Source organism: Castor canadensis, chromosome 8 (assembly GCF_047511655.1).
Source record: "Castor canadensis chromosome 8, mCasCan1.hap1v2, whole genome shotgun sequence".
Taxonomy (NCBI): domain Eukaryota; kingdom Metazoa; phylum Chordata; class Mammalia; order Rodentia; family Castoridae; genus Castor; species Castor canadensis.
Window position 1 is genome coordinate 28,843,357 of NC_133393.1, and position 18,191 is coordinate 28,861,547.

General features: G+C 39.1%; 5 non-coding genes across 5 annotated transcripts; 4 read left to right on the top strand and 1 right to left on the bottom strand.

Annotated features, from left to right (window-relative positions):
- Positions 1-747: 747 nt before the first annotated feature.
- On the top strand, positions 748-851 carry Trnal-caa (transfer RNA leucine (anticodon CAA)). The gene is made up of 2 exons: positions 748-785; positions 806-851. It is a non-coding gene; the product is annotated as a tRNA-Leu (tRNA).
- A 7,474-nt stretch (positions 852-8,325) lies between these two features.
- Trnam-cau (transfer RNA methionine (anticodon CAU)) lies at positions 8,326-8,397 on the top strand. Its single transcript has one exon. It is a non-coding gene; the product is annotated as a tRNA-Met (tRNA).
- A 703-nt stretch (positions 8,398-9,100) lies between these two features.
- On the top strand, positions 9,101-9,173 carry Trnak-uuu (transfer RNA lysine (anticodon UUU)). The gene has a single exon. It is a non-coding gene; the product is annotated as a tRNA-Lys (tRNA).
- Positions 9,174-12,848: 3,675 nt separating this feature from the next.
- On the top strand, positions 12,849-12,920 carry Trnad-guc (transfer RNA aspartic acid (anticodon GUC)). The gene has a single exon. It is a non-coding gene; the product is annotated as a tRNA-Asp (tRNA).
- Positions 12,921-18,118: 5,198 nt separating this feature from the next.
- Positions 18,119-18,191, bottom strand: Trnak-uuu (transfer RNA lysine (anticodon UUU)). Its single transcript has one exon. It is a non-coding gene; the product is annotated as a tRNA-Lys (tRNA).

An 18,191-nucleotide genomic window follows, 5' to 3' on the forward strand; every position in this document is an offset into this window, starting at 1 on the left:
TGTGTGACACATATATTTCTAGATGTTCCTGTCTAAAAGTAAATATATGTTTGATCTAACTGTTTTTCTAAGAATTTTTCAGTTTTTTAAAAGAATTTTTGTTTCAAAATAGGCATAAATATAGATTTATAGAAAGATACAAAAATAGTAAGAGTGATCTCATGTATCATTTACCCAGCTTCCTCAAGTGCTTCCATCCTGCATAACCAAAGTCCAGTATTAAAACCAGGAAACTAAACAGCAAGATATGTATGCATAAAAAATGAGGTCTAAATTCATTTTAGAACTCATTGAATAAATGTCCAGGGATAGCATCCGCTATGGAGCTGGACCTGCTGGATCAATACATTAAGTCACAATGATTAAAGTGACCCTCGAGGATCCTGGTAAGATTGTAGGCAAGGCCAGGACTCTAAACAGAGATCTAACCAAGGGAAGGAGGAAGGGGGGTCAGAGTAGTAGGATCCGGGCCGCGGGGTAGAGGACTGGACGGGTAGTTTCTGCCGGAGGAAAGGCGAGGAGCGAGTGCCCTTAACACCCTGTTCCCCCCTCATCTACTCCAATCTCCATCGTTATCAAAACTACTCAGTTCTGCAAATAACATTTGTACTCGTCTGCCTTTCCATCTCGCGATTAGTAAATTCATTTGCCCTCGTTTAGAGATAATTTTGATTATTGGAATTCTAGTAGGTGCTGAGCCATGATCCATAAGAAATTGTTAAATATACTTCAAAGAAAAGTTGAAGTGTCAGTATGGCCGAGTGGTCTAAGGCGCCAGACTCAACTTTTCGCTTTCCCGAGGGGTTTCTGGTCTCCATGTGGAGAGGTGGGTTCGAATCCCACTTCTGACACGTTGAATTTTGCACCATGCTTGTAGTTCAACCCACCTCAGTCTTGCACCTTTACTGGCTCAAACCAGTATTGGGGAATCTTGGGGACTTTTTGGAGCACCATCTGGACACCAGTGGAGATCCCAACCTTTCTTATCAGAAGGCCCTCCCTTGTTTTTTTTTTTTTTTTTTTCTTTTTGGTGGTACTGGGGGTTTGAACTCAGGGCCTCACACTTGCTAGGCAGGTGCTCTACCACTTGAGCCACTCCTCCAGCCCTCCCTTGTTTTTTGAACCAAGAGACACAAAGGTCTCCATTCTCAGAGCCCAAGATCCTGACTTTTTTTTTTTTTTTTTCTGCCGGGAGTAGGGGTGGGGATGGGGGGGGTTGTTATTTGTTTTTGTTTTTTAAGTAAAATCCAAAAGCAGAAAAATATATAGATTTACTATCATATTCCTTTTTTTTTTTTTTCAGTGATACAAATATACAATGGTTGCAAGGCCATTCCAGGGATCATTTGTTTCTTTCAGTTCTTTTCAGTGCAGAAGACAGTGACTTTTCCAGTAATTCCTCCAGTGGCAAAGCCCGTGGCTTCCCTTTAGGGAGCTAGTACTGGAATTCTCTGGTCTGTGTGGTGAGTAGTGTTTTTGATTTTCCAAAGTGGAGGCACACCCTGTGCAATTTATTTTCTTCCTGGATACCACAGTGTGACTGGTGGGGAGGGGGGATTCTTTCCCCAGGAAAGGAGTGGGGTCTTTCTGGTTAATTTTTGCTTTGTTTTATTGTGCTTCCTCACGGTCAACAGATTTTTGGAGTGAAGCTTTTTTTTTTTTTTTTTATTAATTCAAAGCCACAACATTTTTTTTAGGTATGGAAAGTCTGAAATCAACAGAGAACTGAGGTCACCTCATAAAGCACTTTGCACAGCTGGTCTTGGTGTTCATACAAGGCGGGAAAGTGATACTGAAGCTGGTCTCCCCGCATTGCAGCTTGGCATTAGCTTGTGGGCTAGTTTCAGACAGAATTGAATGCTCTTTGAACTTATTTTCTCCTTCCCTGTAAAATGGGGAATAATCTGCAGATTAAAAGGCCAAGACTCTGAAGCTCTGCACAGCTAGTGCAGTGACTGCTGACTAATACTGTACTGGGGAATTTTCTTTTGATAAGAGAGTGCCTTTTAATTCTTAGATCTTCGAAACCAGTCAGCAGTCTCATCTGATTATTGGTCTGCAGAGTTAGGAGAGAAACAGCAGGAGGGAGGAGGCAGGCAAGAAAAGTCAAGTTGTCTGTGGAAAACAAAGCTTTGCAAACAAACTTTCGCTAATGATGTTTCTGGTGTACACCTGTAACAATGGGTGATCAATAAAAGCCTTTGGAAGTGTTAGAAAACTATAAAGCATACATCTTTTTCCTAATTTCTTTCAAATTTTATTTTTTGATGGTACTGGGGTTTGAACTCAGGGCCTGTAACTTGAGTCACTCCACCAGCCCGTTTTTGTGATGAGGTTTTTGGAGACAGGGTCTCACAAACTATTTGCCTGGCTGACTTGAAACCCCAATCTTCCCGATCTCTACCTCCTGAGTAACTAGGATTACAGCCTTGAGCTACTGGCACCTGGCCCCACCTCCCTTCTTAAAGTGACTTTCACAATTTTCAGTGTTCCATATTCATGCATGTGTAAAGTTCCTCAACTGTATAAAAGTTCCTCCTTTACCCTCTTCATTCACCCTCCCCTTAACATGGCCTGTTTCATATTCCTGTCCTTCATTGTTTAAGTGTCTGTTCATTGGTCAGTGGGGTTTACCTTGGTATTTTATCTGTAAATATATTGTGCTTTAGTCAGTCAAACCCTCTCTCTTACTCTTCCTCACCTTTTCTCCCTCTCATTTCCCCTCCCCTTTTCGAAGTTTACATTAAAGTCTCCTTTATTGACTGATTTGCTGACATACTAATACATAAATATATCAATTTTCTTTTGCCCAATATTTACATGGTATATTTTTTTCATACTTCTACTTTCATTGTTTCTATACTTTTTTTAAGTTTTAGGAACTTTATTATTTTTTTCATATAATAGTTGTATGGGGGGGGATACATTCACATATGTGCTTATAATATATCTTAATTAGATTCAACCCCCATGGTTCTCCCCCCTGACTCTCCCCTGCATATCCTTTTGATGAAAGTCAAATGTGTGCAGTCAGCTCTGGAAGCACTGATCTCTCACTGGGTGTCCCACTTGTCAACAACTTGGTTAGCAGTTCAGGAGATGTCTTTCTTTACTGTCGGTGTTCCAGGGAATTGAGGTCACTTGGGACGCTTTAGTTGGGGCTGGCCATGGGGTGGAGCTCAATGGTAGAATGCTTGTTTGGCACGTGGAAAGGCCCAGCACCACAAGTAGAAGTTATAGGAGGAAAGAAGTATTTAGGATTATTTTACAAACCCAAAAGGCAAGAAAGAACGAGTTTTATGGCGACACTGGGATTTGCAGTTGGACAACAGAAGACCAGGAAGCATCTGCCACCCCACCTGAAGTCTTTCTTCCACCAACCTCAAAGAAGCAGCATCAGCTATTTTTAAGAGTTCCAAAACAGAGACCAGGTAGATTCATCAGATAGGAAGCAGGTAGTTTGTGATGGCAACCGTTTGCTCAATAGTCACAAAATTGTCAAATAAGCTGGAGGTCAATGGAATAAAAACTTTTCTGCAAGTTAGTTATACTTATTCATAGCTATCAGAAATTGGCTTGAGAAGACAGGGTCTAAAATAAATATATGATGTGGAATTGGTATCTTGAAGTCCAGGGTAAGGGAGGATTCTAGCTAAACTGATGGTGAAGCCAGATGTAGGTGATCAGCCAGCCATCATCTGGAGCATGATGAAGGAAGGGAAACCCAATTAGAAAGAGAGTCCCACCAGGTACAGAGGATGGTGGTTTTGGCTAAACTAACTTAATAAGACTCCTGCTAAAATTGTACAATGCAGAGACAAGAGCAGAAACCCAAATGTCAGGGCCTAATTGAGAAGAGAGTTCAGACTAAACCAACCAGAGTTTGGTCAGAGAATCTTTTCATTGTTCAAATAATATCTAAGTCACGAAGTTATTAGAGGTTAATTATCTAAAAATGTTAATAATTTACATCGGTAGGCATCTTCTCTGTCTTGATTTGTAATAAAATTTAGGACATGTAAAAATAGAAGCATGCAAATTTTTTCATTACACATATAGGTGAAAATTTAAAAGACTAATGACTTAATACAATTACATTTATAAACATGATTTACATTAATGGCTTTTGAAAATTCAGCTAATTCAATACTGAGATAATAAGTATCTTTACTGATTTTAACGTCTTTTAAAAATAATTGCTCAATATGGAATCTATGTGTAAGGTAGCAAGCTGTCTGAAGACAAAGGTTTAATCAGTTTCTTATCCTCACTTAGAACTGTCTTGAACACAGTAGATAAAAAGGTTGTTTTTCATTTTTTTTCAATGAGCATGGGATTCATACTTGAAAAGCAGACACTTTACCACTTGAGCCACATCTCCAGCCCATGAAAGGTGATTTTCAATGAAGAGTAAGCCACAACTCTCATACAGCTATAAAATTTAGCATGTTAAAGACTTTACTAACTAATAATGAATGAAGCAGGCAGATTTTTACAAGTTCAAAGGAGAATCTAAAGAACAGACACACATAAGAAATATTGAAATAAGTGTAGAAATGGGGAGGGAAATCATTTGAAAATTTACTAGACAAGACAAAGTTTACAAGTTTATAGGCAAGAATTATTTGTCATTGTTATCAGTTATTCACAATTTGCCAGGCTGTAAACTAAAGAGTTGGAATTGAACCCAGAAGGGTATCTTCTATATAATGCATAGTGTTCCAACAGCTGGAGAATTTTCCTCTATGTGTTCATTAAAGATGTGTTGATTAAAACAATTACCCTAATTAACCGTAAATAGTGTCCCTAACACCAGTGAATATTTGGTTTATGAGAGTTATAGGCAAAACTTCACTTACAATTCTAATATTCTTTTCATCATGTCTTTTTATTGCATCAAATACAATTTTTAACCCTTAGCTTGGGAAATTTTTTTTCTCTTATTCTCTTAGAAGAAGTGGTGCTATTTTTAAAACAAAAAAGAAAGACTACCTATGACATGCTATCTCAGTTCCAGGATCCAGAGACTAAACGCAAATATCACCGGCCAAATTTGTACTCAAGGCTCAGTTTCTATCTCTCTGCCTGTTTTCTCATTTGGAACTTTTATTGTTCATATCTCTTTACTTCTCTTTCATTTTTTTTTTTCTTGTGGTGTTGGGATCAAACACAAGTGCTATACCACTGAGCTACACTCTAGCCACATATTTTTCACCTTTTAATTCATTAAAATATTCACGTAAATATATTTTTCTACTTTTTTTTCTTCGTTTGTACCAAATTTCTTATTTAACCTCTCCTTTATTCCTTTGTTGAATGGCAGGTGGGATATTCTTAATGAAAAACTTCTTTTATTTTAATGTAGTTAGTTAAATTTGCCAATAATTTAATCATTGTCCTTCTTATTATAATGTCCCCTTTTTATAATTTGGGGAGGGGGGTTGAACCAAGGGCCTTACACAGGAGGCAAGCATTCTACCACTTCAGTACCACTCTACTGAGCTGCAGAGCCCAGATTTTCTCCCTTTACTAAGAGTTCTTTTCTGTATTTAGTTCTTAAAGATATTCTTAATTGGTATTCTCTAAATGTTTGTATTTTGTTTCCCCTCTGGAATGAAATTTGCTTCAGGGAGGGTTCAGTACAATTCAATTCAGACATCCACATTAAAACCTCAAGTTAATTCTTTGAGCATCTGGGGCCTGTTGTTTTTCAAGATAACAAAGAGACTGAAGGAGCCAAGGAAAAAGAACGAAACACCAAGGAAATTTAGGGAGCCAGGTTTTCTATGCAATTTGTAACAGCCAGTGAAAAATAAAATGGGGAGCCTTTGTTCAAAATGCAAGGGAAAGCAACGTTAAAATTATGAATATGTACGCATATGGGTGTGGTTTAGAGGTTTATTACCACCAAGATTCTCTCCCAATTTACCCTGTTACTGCCAGTATGCCAGCCAGCAGCAGGAACAACAGCCACCATGTATTACTCCAACAAGTCCTGGGTTTAAGCTGACAAATCCTAACCCTAATTCCTCTCCCCTAGATCCCCTAAGGGGTTTACTAGTGGAGGTGATGGTAGAGCTGGGCAGGCCTCTTAAGGTAGGGCAAATTGGCTGCTGAAAACTCCCAAGGAGTCAGGACCTTTAGAATTAAGACTTCTACTAACTTGTCATACCCATGCATGTGTTATCCTATTGGACCTCACCAAAACACAAGTTTAAAAATAAAACTATTAAGGATTTCAAAAGTGCAATTGCAAAGCATAAAGCCTCAACAGCAGTTTGGGGAAGGAGAGAGGGCTGTGAGACTCATAGGTCTCAAACCCATGAAGCCCATCTTATGGGGAGCTGAAATCATCCTCAGAATCTTGTGAGACTGATACTGGCTTGGTCCTTCCATGATAAAAAATGTCACCAGCAATGTTTCTAGCTGCAGCAATCTATAGCTGAACTACGAACAAAGGTTTCTAAATAAAAACTCTTACAGCTTCATAGAAAATGAAAGATAATTTTGAAGCTAAAAGTGAGAATAAAGAGAGAGAATGACTGAAATGAAATACATGTACTGTATGCCTGGAAACCAAAGTGAAATAAATGCCCACAAAAAGGGAAGAATACACAAGATTTAGATTGGTCTTGCTGGAATAAGCCATTTAGGATTAAAAGTTACTGGTTTACAAGACCAAAGGCCACTAATCCTCTTTTGGATGGAGGTAATTTTACATTATAATTTTATAAAATTATAAGTAAAATTCACAGAGTGAAACCAGCTGGGGAATTGCTGGCCCCCAGACTTCATTCTTAGGAGGTCAAGGCAAAGTCTTTAGCTTCTGTAGCAGAGAAGAGAAAAGAGAACTAGTGCCCTGCAGAATTGGAGAGGGGGATTGAAAAGGAAAGAACAGTTTAGAAAAGGGATGAATCAGCACATCCATTCAGCAACAATGAGCACAATTCTGGACTCAGAATACTGGTGGTCAGTGGGCATCAAGATATGCAGAGGATATGAGGAAAGGGTGGAGGAGGTGAACGGGATGGAAATACTATGTACTCATGTATGAAAACGGAAACAGGAAACCTGTTGAAACTATTTCAGGAATGGGGGATGGGGATAAAGGAGAGTGATGGATGGGTGAATGTGACTAAGATATGTTGTAAACACTTTTGTGAATGTCACAATGTGCCTGTAGCACAATAATAATATGATAAGAATAAACAAGAAACTGATATGAGGGCTGGTGGACTGGCTCAAGTGGTAGGAGCACCTGCTCAGCAAGTGTGAGGCCCAATACTGCCAAAAAATAGGATAATAAAAACATAAGTAAAAGTCTAAACTCTAAGTTAAAAAAAAGAAAAGAAACTGATATTCTCTCTGCCTTTGATGAACTATGGTTTTTGGTTCTTTAAGAACCAGAATTTTTAGACTCTATTAAAAGTTTCACCTTCCAGTAGTTCAAGATTTATTAATTTTTAACATTAGAGCAATCTAAATCTTGTGATGAGTGTGGCCTAAAGCCACGTGGGGAGAAGAATGCCTCCACGTCTGGTTTTAAACCTGCAACAGGTGACCGTATACTGGAACGAAGATTCATTTTGGGCTTTGATAACTTCTCTAAGGCCAAGTGCCTAGGGAAGTAAAGGAAAACTGACCTGTTTTAACTAGGAGAAGGCTTAAAAAACGGGACCTAACCAGAAAGCGATCTGACCCTCAGTTTTCCGATCCAACGTCTAAAGACCAGGCAGGAGACAGGGTTACATAGCCACACCGAGCCTCTACCCTGTCCTTGGCCTTGCCCAGGATGCAGAGGGGCCAAGATGTTCCATCAGCTGTCAGAACATTACCTGGGCTGTGGGAGGCACGGAAGAGAAACGAAATCGAATTCTAAACCCATCCCTAGAAATTAGCGTGTAAAGACCCTGCTGATCGAAAATCAAATTCTGAGAAAGGTTTTCGGAATTTCCGTCTTCTTGACTAAGTTGCAGAGATGTAGACGATTTAGAGATTGTTCGTAGACAATTTTGAAAAGGAAACATGAAGCCAACCCAGGATGAAAGGCAGAGGCTAGGTACTACGCTCTTTTGTATAGCTGCCCGTCATTCTATACTCTTTTAGTGCCGTCCGAATAAATCAGCTTTTTTTCAGTAAATAAGGAGAGAGAGAGAGAGAGAGAGAGAGAGAGAGAGAGAGAGAGAGAGAGAGAGAGAGAGAGAGAGAGAGAGAGAGAGAGAAGAAACAGGCTAGAAGAAATGGATGGAAGAGTATTCTCAGAACAGGACATATGTTAAGATATGAATAAATTCTAGGAATAGAAAAACGCAGTAGCGGCCTGGAAGCAGAGTGGCGCAGCGGAAGCGTGCTGGGCCCATAACCCAGAGGTCGATGGATCGAAACCATTCTCTGCTAGCGTATTTCTTTTTCTCTCCGCCATTCACATTCCTAGTCCCACGAGAACCACGAAGCAGATGCTGCCGATTTCAGCGTAGGCTGGAGGAGTCAGCGCTGCACTAAGTTTCTTGTCCTATTTTGCATCTCAGTGAAAAATGGGAAAATGTGGAATTTAAAAAACGAACAAACAGAAAACAAGGGCAAATGTGGACTCTCCGTGTGTCGATGAAGAGGCAGAGAAATGCGAATCCACACGTAGAAACAATGGAAATTGAAACGCCTGCCTTCTGCCATGACCTTCATGCTTCTTTTCCCACTTACGGTTTTTCCAAAGTTTCTTCCCATTTACTGAAGCCGTTGGTGAAATGGTACTTCCTACCCCAAATCATCTGGTAAGGAAGGAAGGAGCCCGCGCTTCCGTTCTAAAGCCACCTGCAACTTGCTGGTGCGGCCTTTAAGAGACCTGTCTGCAATCACTAACTGCGGGAATAGTCACTATCGATGGCTGTCATCTTACTCTGAGCCTGACGTTCCTTGCCATTCCCCCTGCAATAAACACTGTGCGGTAATTGTGTGAAGAATAGATGGTTGGGGTATCATAATACGCTTGCAGTGTTGAAGCCCAGGACATCATTGAAAAACCTCAACAACTTCCTTGTGTCGATGATACTTTTTTGGTGATTAGTCACTTTATGGTAAGAAGTAAAGAGCCTTTCGTGGAGCCTGGATAGCTCAGTCGGTAGAGCATCAGACTTTTAATCTGAGGGTCCAGGGTTCAAGTCCCTGTTCAGGCGCTATGAGGTTCTTTTGTGTCTGTATTACTTACACCTAGATTTAACTACATTTGAAAGAAAGAGAAAGAACATAACAGCCAAAACTGAAAAAAATCGAAAGAGGAACTTTTCTAATTATCCTTACTCCTTACTAGCACATCCCCGAGTATTCAAGAAAAATTTTAAAAGGGCGTCACAAAAACAATGAAATGAAACACGCCATTTGTAAACATTCCCTGGAAATGGTTCTTTATTCCTGGCGTGGTGTGATTCTAATGTAACATCTTTGCCTCACCTTGCCCAAAAAAAACAAAGGACCAGGTTGGAAAACAACGTTTTGGAATTGTCTTAGTTGTCTCTCTCACTGTTTTGTCAAAACCCCAGAATTTGCATTATGGTAAATGACGCTGATCATGGGTTCTAGTGCGTGGCTTCTGTGCACGTTGTGCTAAACTTAGAAACGAAGGTGCAGAGTTCAGTGATGTTGATAGTTCATCTTGTCTTGAACTTGACGATGAGCAGTCAAAATATTGCACCCAAGAGCTTATTGTGCTAGTTCTCGCCTTTCTTTTTCCGTAGATTATTCTTTGGAAATAATTAGGTCCGTGTCGTTTTGAATATGTTCTCTGTTCTTGTTTATTCATACATACATGCAACATAACATTTTAAAAGTCAAAAATATGCAAATATAGACTTGAAATGTCACCCCCCCCCACACACTGGGCCTTTTCTTCCATCTTTTCCAGCTCATTCCTATTGACCTCCTACAACACTCCATCTGGCCAGTTTCTGGTTTACCCATCTTGCTTTTCATTTTGTTGGAAATAGACTTCCAGGATAAATTGTTAGAATTTGGATTGCTGGCAGGAATGATTAATGCATATGGTAATTTTGTGTGATGAGTCAAATTATCCTTCATAAGGATTGCATCAACTTGCATTCCCACCAGAAATAAAAGACAAGGCCTGTTCCCCATAGTCTTGGCATATTTAAAAATTTTTGCCTATCTTACAGCAGAGAAATGGCATTTCCATGTAATTTCAATTTAGAATTCCTTATTACAGAGTTTGAATATACTTTCACATGTGCAAGGGCATATATATATTTTCTAAAATAAATCCATTAATATACTCTGCCCATTTTGCTATGTTTTGGTCCTTTCCTTTTTTTAAAAAAAAGTTTTTATCTTTAGGTAGCATGGGGTTTAAACTTTAGACTTACAGGCTTGGAAATCAGGTGCTCACAAAGCAGGCACTCTTGCTTGAGCCTTACCTCTAGTCTCCTTTCTCTCAATTGTTAAAACATCTATATATATCTGGATTAACCTTCATCTGTGAAAGACACTGCAAATGTCCTCCCCTCCTCTCATCATTTGTCAGCCCTCTTTGTTTCCCTTCATAAGGACTGTATCAATTTGCATTCCTTATCATAGTTTTTGTAATTAGAATATTTTAGGTACTTAATATACCAAATATTCTTTGATATTTTGATATCTGGCTTTTAAATCATAATTAGGAAATTCTTTTTATATGTAGGTTACAAGGGAATTCACACACGATTCTTTTTAAAACTTACAGGTTTTCAAATTTTACATTTAGGTCACTGATCTACTTGAAGTGTATTTCTGCATAGGAAGTGAAGTATGAATTTCATTTCAGCTCTTTCTAATTGGCTAACAAGTTGTTTCTTAACTATTTACCAAAAAGTCTTATCATTGTATCTCTGGTTTGAAATGCATGCTTTATCATATATTAAATATCCATAAATGATTTGGTTTACTTCTGGACCTAGTATTCTATTCCACTACACTAATGGTATGGTTATTGATGAGTGCCAATGGTGTTTTAATTATAGACGCATTAAATATAGATGCATACTTTCTAATGATCTAGAGGCTAGCTCAAGTGGTAGAGCTCCAGACCTGAATTCAAACCCCCATACTGCAACAAAAATAATAAAGGCTTTAATTTCTGGAACAGCCATCCCCTCCACTCCTACCTGTGTTTCTTTTTCGGTGTTTTCCCTGTTATTATGTTTTACAGTTATTCTCATATAGATTAGATTTGTATATTTCTTTTTTTTTCTTTTGTTCATATGTGCATACAATGTTTGGGTCATTTCTACCCCCCTCCCTCCTCCCCCCCTTACCCACCTTGTATATTTCTTGTTATATGTATTTGTATTTTATTTCTTTTGTCGATTTTGTACATGGGGCTTCCTCTACTATTGAATCATGTAACTAGGCGTTATTTATCGTATGAAGGTCAACCTAGGCTAGACAGTGTATTAAGTAAGAAAATGGGACCTTTGCAGGTGTAGTTAGTTAAGCTGAAGTTATACTGGTTTAGGGTGGACCCTATGTCCAATGACTGGTGTCTCGTAAGAAAAGAGGACAAAAAGAGACACGGGGAGGGCCAGGTGATATCGGAGGTGGAAAGGCGCAGCTACAAGTCAAGGATCCTAGGATTGCCAGGAGCCAGCAGAAGGCAGGAAGAAGCAAGGAAGGATTCTTCCCTACAGCCTTCAAGGAAAGGGGGCTCTGCTGACACTTTCATTTCAGACTCAGATTCCAGCACTAAGAGAAAATAAATTTCTGCTGTTTTAAACCGCCCAGTTTGTGGCAGTTCCTATGGCTTATTTGGCATAACTGCTTTTCCGTCAGTTCACACACTCATTTTTCGGCTACCTCAAATTGCAACAGTGAATATCCACTTTGAGGCCACATATGAAGGTCAGGTGGAATATCACTGAAGAATAATCCTATAAATGGGAATATTCAAGAAATGGAAATAAGCTGAGGCTTGAACTCAGGGCTCACACTTAACAGGCAGATCCTCTACCATCTAAGCTATGTCCCAATCTTTAAAGATCTATATTTTATTTTTATTTATTTATTTATTTATCTAGTCATTGCTGTACTGGGGCTTGAACTCAGGGCCTACACGTTGAGCCACTCCACCACCACCACCACCACCACCACCACCTCTTTATTTTTGTGGTGTTTTTTCAAGCTAGGGTCTTGCTAACTATTTGCCCCAGGCTGGCTTCAAACCACGATCCTCCTAATCTCTGCTTCCTGAGTAGCTAGGATTACAGGCGTGAGCCACCGGCGCCCGGTTTAAGACCAACATGTTAAACTAATTTATTATTATTATCATTATTTTGGAGGATGGGACTGAGGTTTGAACACATAGCCTTACATTGGCAAAGCAGGCACTCTCCCTCTTGAGCCGCATCTCCAGCCCTTAAACTAACATTTTATCTTTATTCTACATAAAGTCCCAGAGGAAGGTGACCCTTGAAGTAAATCTAAAACAAGTAAACCCGAGTTGAGGAGAGAGGGAGGACACTTCGAGTTGAGGGAGCTTTTGAAAGTTTGAGTCATTTTTTACTATTAATGCACACTCCTGTGCTGTTAATCGCAATGGTCATTAACTTTTGGAGAGTTGTTTTTAGATTTACGAAGTAACATGGAATTCTCTACAGGGAGTTTTATTTTATTTTATTATTTTATTTATTATTATTTGACAGGGTCTTGCTAGCTAGAATGGCTTTGAACTCGAAATCCTCCTGCCTCAGCCTCCCATATTTTATAGAATCTTGTAAAATTTCCAAGAATTCCTAAAGAAAAAAGTTCAGTTTGCAACGAGTGGCTGCCGCTTCAGTTGAGATTCTTCTAAACCGGTAGGTATCTCTTCCTCGTTAGTATAGTGGTAAGTATCCCCGCCTGTCACGCGGGAGACCGGGGTTCGATTCCCCGACGGGGAGGAGTGAAAAAGGTGTGGCTTTTGGTTTTGTTTTTGTTTTTTTTTTATTACCTAGCAATTGTCCTGGAGATCACAAAACCTATTTGTGCATTATCATTCTTTTAAGTAAGATTCCCACTCCCTGGCTTGCCAGGCTCACCAAGCGACCGCTTAGTAATGGAGTTCCACTACTGCCTTCTTTCTGCAAAGACGGCGTCACCGAGAGCACCGTATTCAGATTGTGTTCAGTTGGTTCAGGAAACACTCCAGGATCTCGAAATAATTTTCATTTGTCAACTGTCCAGGTTTGAGGTGCAAGAAACGAATCTGCTGTAGCGTGTAGAGCCCTAAAGTCGATGGAGGCTGGGTTGCAGGTCGCGGGGTAGGGGTGACTTTGGGGCAGAGAGGGCAGAACTACTTGGGCGGATGGCAAAGTGTGAAATTAGACTGCATTACTTACAAATTGGGTTATCATCTCTCTTAACCCTCTCCTTGCTTTTACAAATTTAGGATAGCAATTCCTATCTCAGGATTCTTGGGGAGATTAATGAATCGGTGGTTAATGGAAATTGGTTAATAATCTATCGGACAATAAAATATAATGTCTTGACATACCCAGACATGTGCTTTACTAATCTAGGCATCTCTGGATCCAATTAAGTTGCAAATCAAGATTAACCATCACATTTGGTTCCTGGGCGCTGCTGATACTGCTGGCATATGACACCTTTGAGTAATTCTTACTGCTCTGAGCCAGGGCTTCTAACACTCTGAAGTGCATTGGATTTGCCTGGATATTTTGTTGTGATGCAGATTCTCTTTCCGTAGATCTGAAGAGTCGTACTTCTGGTGATGCTGATGTTGCTAGATCAGGAATCACACTTGGGAAGCTCTCAATGGTTCCCAAATTATGCTGCACAGTACAATCATTTGAGAAGCTTTTAAAATCCCCAGTGCAAGAGCGGACAACCTGTATCAGTGAAATCATAATGTCTAGGCGTGTGAGCCTAGCTTCAGTATATTGAAAGATTCCCAACCGAGTCGCTGGGGATGTAGCTCAGTGGTAGAGCGCTTAGCAAGTATGTACAAGGTCCTAGGTTTGATCCCCAGCACCACACACACACACACACACACACGCGCGCGCGCACAAAAAAGTTCCCAGGTGATCTCAATATGCCTGAAGTTTGGGAACATTGACCATTTTTCTGTCATTGGCTATTCTGATTTTATTTTAACATGTTCAAAAATTTTACTATAGGGGGGGAGCGGGAGGGGGCGGAGTGGGTGGTAAGGGAGGGGGTGGGGGCAGGGGGGAGAAATGAACCAAGCCTTGTATGCACACATGAATAATAAAAGAAAAATGAAAAAAAAAAAAATTTTACTATATCTTGGGGGGGAGAGGGAGAGTGTGGGGGACGGGGGAAAATGGCACAATGTATGCACATATGAATAAATGAATAAAAAAATAAATTTTACTATATCTTATACAAAATTTGAACTATCTGGCATCAAAAAGCTCACTAGTCATGTAGAATAGATTCTTTTTGTTGCTACCATCATACAATAACAATAAAAGTAGCTGTGTTTCTCCTCCAAATCATGTAGTCACCATAAAATGCCAATGTGTGCAGTGGTACTAGCATGTTTTAATTCATGTAAAAATGTGGACATTCACGTTGACACCTTTCATAGCTGTAATTCATTAAATTACCTGTGTTTCTCTATATATTATAAATACATTTATATCATATATATGTGAAAAAGCATGGTATTGGTCAAAGAAAGTCTGATAATTAATGCTACAACTAGGTACTAGCTAACATAATTTACAAAGTACATTAAATAATATAACATATGCTGATTTCTTTTATACTTGGACTAAGGGTAATCTAGATGATATAAAAATACAAACCTTATAAATTAAGCTGAACTTATAAGTAAATTTTTTTAAAGTCTAATAACTCTTGATGTATATGATTATGTGTACTAGCAAACTTAATTGACTTGAAATGTTTTATTTGGAAATCATTTCAAATTTACAAAAGATAAAATACTTTAAGTGACACCAACTCATAATCCTCCTGTCTCAATCCCCTCAGTGCTAAGATTACAGGCATGTACTACCACACCTGGCTCCCATTTGTTTTATCTTTTTATTTTCCTCCCTCTGCCATTCCTTCCTCCCTCTCCCCTTCCTCCTCCTCCTCCTTTTTTTGTGCTTCTGGAGATTGAACCCAGGGCCTTGCACATGCTTGGCAAGAGTTTTACCACTGAGTTATACCCCTAGTCCTCTTTCCTTCTGAACAATTTGAAGTACATTACATAAATCCTTTCCCTGCTTTCCTAAACACACAATGTATATAACCTGAAAGCAGGGCTATTCTGTTACATGACCACTGTATATTCATTATTTTCATATTTATGTTGATAAAATATTTTTAATCTGATCTATCATCTGCATACCAACCTTTCAAGATCATCTAAAAATGTTCTTTATAATGTTTTCCATCCACAAAAAGGATCCATTCAGGTTTGAACATTTCATTTAGTACGTATTTTCTTTATCTTTCTTTTTATCTAGAATAGGTCTTTATGACACTGACATGTTTGAAGAATAGAGTCCTACTTTGCCTTATCTTTTTAAAACATCACTAAGCATCCTTTACTTTGTGTTTGATGTTTTCTCATGGTTAGATTGATGTTATGCATTTTCAGTTTCAATGCCACCCAGGCAATGTGTCTTCTCAGAGTATCACATTTAGAGTGACACTATTTCCATCTATCCCTTATAGTGACATGCATTTTGGTCATCCAGTCAAAATGTTACCTGTAATTACTGGTTTTGTTTCTCCCTTTCAATTTATAACTTTCAATTTATAACCTTTCAATTTAAACTGTGGGGAGACATTTTAAAAATTTTTATTAGTATATAATAGTTTGTACAGGGGGATACATTGTGATATTTACATATGTGCTTACAATATGCCTTAAATTTATCCCCTCCATAGGTCTCCCTTTTCCCACTTTACCACTCTTTCTTAGAACAGTTTCAACAGGTTTCATTCTTCTATTTTCATATATGAGTGTAAAATACATCCATAATATTCACCCTTGTTCACCATTTCCTTATGCCCACCCCCTCCCAGTAGAATCTCCCCTACAAATAAGACCTATTTTACCCTCCTGCCCTTCATTTTCTTTTTTAAGTGTATATTGATAGTTCGAGGGGGTTTCACCTGGGTACTTCAGGGCAGTAGATATCGTGCTGTAATCAAATTAACCTGTGAGGAGATATTTTAAGATAATGTAAATATCCTACTCCTTCAAAGTTTGCCCCTAGATTTATTATCCAATAAGCATGAGAAAAAAAAAAAAAACTAATGTCACCTGGACATCTTGCTCAGAGCACCAATTGTGAACACCCCATAGAGATAGGATGGCCCCTCTTCTAATTAATATTGTACATTGAGGCTAATGAAGCCATACATTCATCTTGAGGGAAAGAAAAGATTTACCATAAATGGAGGTTTTTTTTAGGGAGGGCAGAACAGGCACCCAATCTGTTTTGCATGAGTGATGGAAGCAGAGAGTGGCACTGTATTTTTCTTGTCATCAAGGAGTGGGATCGGGATGAGTATTCCTGTGTGAAAACCAGGGCTTTCAGAGTTTGAACTTCCTGCCATGGCCTATGTGGTATTGAAGCTCCAAATGGGTAAGCTTTCTTATCAGCGGCCCAGATGTGGAACAAGAGCAGAAGAGAGGCATTGGGGTTCAAAGTTGTCAGCAGTCAAGCATCAACAACAGTGTCAGGCTTTTTATCACAGTAGTATTGGCACACACAGCATTTTGTTATATTCTGTTTGATTATTGAATTATGCACATCTAATTAAGCCACATTTAGAGTAGATTAAAAGGGCTGGGGGCATGGCTCAAGTGGTAGAGTACCTGCCTAGCAAGTGTAAGGCTGTCTGCGTCCTCAGTACTACAAAAAAAAAAAAAAAAAAAAAAGACTAGATAAAACAGTGTACATTTGGCCTCCATATCTGCAGACTCAACCAACTGTGAGAATATATTCAGAAAAAAATTGCATGTGTACTGAACATGACCACATAGAGTTTTTTTTCTTGTCATTATTCCCTTAGTGCACTATAACAACTATTTACATAGCATTTGCATTGTCTCAGATAGTATAAGTAATCTAAATGTGACTTAATATAAAGGAAGGATGTATTTATGGGTTACATTTGCCCTGAAATTGTGTACCTGAATAGGTTGTTTAACAGTGTAGAGTTTAATGATCTGCTTAGCCATGAAAGTCTTTGATAGCAGTCTGAGGCCCATACTGAGCCACACTTGGGGAGGTCATGAGAGTCCCCAAAGCCTTGGATTCCTGTGGCTTGTCTTGGAAATCGGATCCTTTCACCAACCGAATTAGGTCTGAAAACCAAGTCAGGAGGTTCAACTGGGAAACAGCAGACTTTTGATCTTAGTAATGTTTCTGTTGAAGGGCTACCTCACATTGATATGCCAGGCACATCCAAGCACAGAGGATTTCTTTAGACCCTCTAGCTGGAGGATTTCTGAGATCCAGTTTGAAGGTGGGGATCAGCGGGGAGAGACACAATTATTCAGATTCAGTGTTTCTCTGGCAGAAATCTCTTCACTCCTCTTCTGGGAACACAAGACATAATGGAAGTGAGGGAAATGGCATAAAGTAAATGCAACTCTCGTTCTGCACATGCAGTACCCACAAAGTGAAAACTTTGGCTTTTTTTTCCAAGTGTCATTCAATAGCTTACAAAAATCTATATTAGAGTGCAAAGAAAAGGGCACAGATATTGGTTAGCAGAGTTTTTATATGTTACCTAAATCTCGGGATAAGGAGAGTAGATTTGTAAGAAAACACAAAATGGATGGCTAACACAATTTCAAAACATCTTTAGATTTTAGTTCATTAACAGTTTCACTCAGAGTGGGACTGTGTACCTGGATCTGTCTATGATGTGGGAGTGCTGAGACAAATGTCACAGAGTTTGTGAGTAGGGCCAACCCAAATTGCATCTTGTTCTGTAATATAAGGGGCTTCTCCAACACCCCTGAAAGGAATGTAAAAATGGCATAATTTTGAGTAATTAAATCAAATTTTCCCTATTGCCCTACTTTTTGCAAAGCCTATGAATCCTGTGGTCAATCAGGCCTAAAGTAAAAAACTGGTTTCAGCGCCTGAACAGGGACTTGAACCCTGGACCCTCAGATTAAAAGTCTGATGCTCTACCAGCTGAGCTACCCAGGC